Source organism: Papio anubis, chromosome 3 (assembly GCF_008728515.1).
Source record: "Papio anubis isolate 15944 chromosome 3, Panubis1.0, whole genome shotgun sequence".
Taxonomy (NCBI): Eukaryota; Metazoa; Chordata; class Mammalia; order Primates; family Cercopithecidae; genus Papio; species Papio anubis.
Window position 1 is genome coordinate 109,522,356 of NC_044978.1, and position 4,818 is coordinate 109,527,173.

Consider the following 4,818-nt stretch of genomic DNA (forward strand, 5'->3'; position numbering starts at 1 on the left):
TTGCAGGTGAGATTCACATACCGTAGACACCAGGAGAAAGCTAGGAGCAAAGAAGAAAGGCAAAAGCTATTGGTATCAGTCATACGGTAGGAATCACTGTGGTCCTCAGTGGCCTGCTCCACAAAGGACACTGGCATCTTTTGCCATGAAGGTAACCAACAGTCATTTCTACCAGAAAACCCCAGAGATAGAGATATGGCTGCGTAAGTTCTCGCCTACTCAAGGGGTTGCCACCGTTGAGCTGCTTTGAAAAATAAACCTCTCCCAAACCCATGAGTCCTCCAGCCTTGGAGCTATGGCTACAATGAGAGTGCCCACACTATCAAACTAGGCTCTGTGTCTGTGGTGAACCAACCTATCTCTCAGACACCAGGGCCATTGTCATAGCACGCTAGTTTGCACTATGTGTTCCGGAGAGAAGTTCTTGCTGCATGTGCCAAACTCCAGGCACCAGCTCAGTTGCCACTAAAACTAGTTCCTGCCTGGACACCAGACCCTTTCTAATACTGCTCATGCCTGAGTTCCTGTTCTTGGCTCCCTCATTACTTCACAAACATCCATGTTTTGCATACTGCTACCAATGCAGTAGGAGGGATGCCTGTGTCCTAGACGTCAGTGCCAATACAGACCTGGCTCTCCAGTGTTATAGTCTTCCATGCAGGCCTATACTTCAGGCCTCAGCTGTGTGGCTACTCAATGGACACCACTCATCAAAGACACCAGGTGCTACTGCCACCAGGAGTGAACCTGTAAGTGAGACCCAATGCCAAGAGGGGCCACATCAGTCACAACTTTCCCAGTGGGAGAATAATTGATTGGGAGGATGTTAGAAGCCACTGCCACTAAAGACCCCAACAACCCTTGCTACCGCTGAAGACATCCACAGCATTGGTGCCTGAAGATCCCTGCAATCTTCATCAACACCAACCTCAACTGACAGAGCTACACACAGACTACACCTGTGTCCACACAGGTGCCAGAGCACCACAACATATCTAGCACGTGCCGTTGCATCCATCCACGCCAAAGGGGAAGGTCTTTCCTTGTAAAAACTAGCCTGTAAAATGCCGGACATTAAAATAAGGCAACAAAAATCCACGAAGAAAACACACACACACACACACACACACACACAAAGAAACATAACACCACCAAAATAACACAATAATTCCCAGTATCTGACTCCAAAGAAATGACACTATATAAACTGCCTGACAAATGTTTAAATAATTGTTTTTAAAAACACAGCAAACTTTTTAAAAAATGCCGATAGATGATTCAACAAAATTACAAAAACAAAAAGTTCTAAGATTAGAAATTAACAAGATTATATATATATATATAAAACATATATATTATCTTATATAAATAGATGGATGGATGGATAGATAGATTAGATAGATATTTCCCGAATTTCTGGAACAAACAGAAATTCTGGAAAAAAAAAAACAGAATGAAGTGAAAATGTAAAATAGAGTGTTAAAGGTAGAAACCTGTTTCCAGTTTGTTAAAGAATATAAACTGGTACTTCCTATCACACTAGTACCTGATGGGCACATATGTCCAGGTGGAGTCTCCTGAAGGTGGCAATTTTAAGAAAGAGATTGATGTTGACTTCTAGGGCTATCTGCTGCTCATTAGAGATGAAGAGGGGCTCCTAGAAGGCATAGTTTGCATGCAGGTGGATGTTGTTATGTTTTTCCGCACCTTGGAGAATGAGGTAAGTTTGCAGACTGTTTACCATTACTACAGTTGAATGGCCAGCTATCGGAACACAAGGGAGATTCTTCTAGTTCTGATGGGAACCCAGGATGCTATAAGTTCCACTAACTCAAAGGTCATTGATAACACCAGGGTGAGGAAGCCCTCTAATGACCTAAAGTGGTGCATGTACTATGAGATGTGTACTATACACGGGCTAAAAGTGGAGAGGGTCTTCTAGGACATTGACCAGAAGATTGTTGTCACAAGGAGCTATTTCTTCTCTGTCCCATCAACTCCCAGCACCAGCCAGAAGAAACTTTGGCTTGATGTTCCTTCCACTGCCAACAAGCCTATGCCTAATCATAAGCAGTCCAAGTGCCGGTCCAACCCTTTCACCTCTTGAATACGGAGTGACCCAGAAAGAGAGAAAAAAAGGCCTGGGGAGTCACGTGGACAGCATGGGGAGCAGCAGAGCCATCCCAGTTAAACAGGACTTGCCCTTCTTTGTCTTTGCACTGAGAGCCAGCATTTACCTCAAGCCTGCTATAGCCTGTGCCCATTATCCTCCCACTGGCCAGGGCTGAGGGGTGGTCAGACCAGCCTGCATTGTGCTGAAAGCACACAATCATCCCAGCTTTCCAGGCCTTAATCAATAGTCAGTGGGAGTGAACTCCAGATTGGCTGATTGCTAGCAGATTGCCACTGTTTGTCCTGACTTCAGTGCATCTCTGATAGACCTTTGACACCTTCCAACAAAGAATTCATGGGAGGAAGAACTGAAGAAATGGAGAGATCCTCAAGAAAGCTGGGCAACTCACAAAACACCCCTTAATTTCTACAGCAGGCAATTCACTCCACAAAGGAAAGAAATTGATGAGAGTTTATACTTTTTCTTTGAGGAGCCTTTCTTTAAAAAAAAAAAAAAAAATCATTTACTGGAGCTTTGCATATTTTGGGTACAAGCAATGGTAGAAACATAAGACATTAAAAAGCAAAAGAAAGAATCTCTGAACTAAATGACAGTTTCTTGAAATATATACAGTCAGAGGAAGAAAAATAAAAAGGAATAAAGAAAGCTCATGGAATCTGTAGGACAGCATCGAAAGAACAAATATTCAACTTACAGGAATTCTAAAAGAAGAAAAGTACAAAAGTGCATAAAGCTTATTTTAAAAAATCATAGCAGAAAACTTTCCAAATCTGGGGAAGGGTATAAAAATCCAGTTACCACAAGATAAAAGTTTCCAAACAGTTTCAATTCAAAGACTACACCAAAGCATATTGTCAAAAACCAAAGACAAAGAGAGGATCCTGAAAGCAGTAAGAGAAAATATGCAAATCACATATAAAAGAGTTGTAATAATGCTAACAGCAGATTTCTCAGAAGAAATTTTGCATGCCAAGAGAGAGTGGAATAATATATTCAAGGTGCTGCACTTAAACTGTAAATCAAGAATATTTCAACCAGGAAAACTATTCTTCAGAAATAAGGAGAGATAAAGATGTCCCCAGACAAACAAAATCAGAGGGAATTTATCACCAACAGACCTGTCTTTTTAGAAACACTAAAGGTTCTGGCATGGTGGCTCACACCTATAATCCCAGCACTTTGGGAGGTCAAGGCACACAGATAACTTGAAGTCAGTAGTTCAAGACCAGTCTGGCCAAATTAGCAAAACCCTGTCTCTACTAAAAATGCAAAAATTAGCCAGGTGTGGTGGTACACGCCTGTAATTCCAGCTACTCAGGAGGCTGAGGCATGATAATGGCTTGAACCTTGGAGGCAGAGTTTTCAGTAAGCCAAAATTATGCCATTGCAATCCAACCTGGGTGACAGAGCAAGAGCCTGTCAAAAAAAAAAAAAAAAAAAAAAAAAGAAAGGAAGAAAAGAAAAACTAAATGGAGTTATTTAGTTATTTCAGCTGAAAGAAAAGCATGGTAATTAGTAAAATGAAAACATATAGGCGGTGCATAAACCATTTCTGTCTGAAGTATGAAGGTTAAGAGATAAAACAATTAAAAAATAACTGCAATGATTCATTAAGAGTTGTACAATTTAAAATAGAATTTGTGACATAAATCATAAAATGTGGGGTGATGGAGTAAAAATGTACATTTTTTTAAAATGTAATCAAAGTTCATTTATTATCAGCTTAACTTGTTGTAACTATAAGATGTTTTATGTAATTCTTATAGTAATAAAAGGCAAAAACATAGAGTAGATATATAAAATAGAACGAGTAAGAAATCAAAGCATACCACTATAGAAAATCACCTAAATATAAAGGAAGATAGGATGCTAGGATGAGAGGAAGAAAGGAATAAAGAATCTACAAAACAACTGAAAAAGAATGAACAAAATGACAGTAGTAAGTCCTTAGCTATCAGTGATTACCTCAAATGTAAATGGATTAAATTCTCCAATAAAAATATATGGAGTAGAAGAATGGACATTAGAAAAAAAGAAGTCAATCCATATGCTGGCTACAAAAGACTCATATCACCTTTAAGAACAAACACAGATTGAATATGAAAAGTTGTAAAATAATAGTCTATACAACTAGAAACCAAAAGATGCAGGGGTAGTTATGTTTATATCGGACAAAATGGACTTTAAGTAAAAAACTTTAAAAATAAAAAAGGTTATTATATATTGGCAAAGGAATCAATTCATCCAGAAGATATAAAATTATAAATATATATGTACTTAACACCAAAGCACTTAACTGTATAAAGCAAGTATTAACAGATTGGGGCAATACAGTAATACTAGGAGACTTCAAAACATGATTGTTAACAACGGACAGATCATCCATACAGAAAATCAGTAAAGAAATACTGGATTTGAACTACATTTTAGATCAACTGGACCTAACAGACATATAAAGAACATTCCATCCAACAACTGTAGAGTATACATTCTTCTCAAGTGCACAAGGAACACTTTCCAGGACAAATCATATGTCATGCCACCAAATAAATCGTAACAAATTTGAAAAGACTGAAATTATATCAAGTCTCCTTCTTAACCAAACCGTATTTAACTACAAATCAATAATAGAAATATTTTTGTAATATTCACAAATATGTGTAAATTAAATGCCATGCTCCTAA

At 38.5% G+C, this 4,818-nt stretch overlaps 1 pseudogene; it reads left to right on the forward strand.

Annotated features, from left to right (window-relative positions):
* The first annotated feature begins 512 nt into the window (after positions 1–512).
* On the forward strand, positions 513–3,364 carry LOC116274236 (annotated as a pseudogene).
* Positions 3,365–4,818: the final 1,454 nt, after the last annotated feature.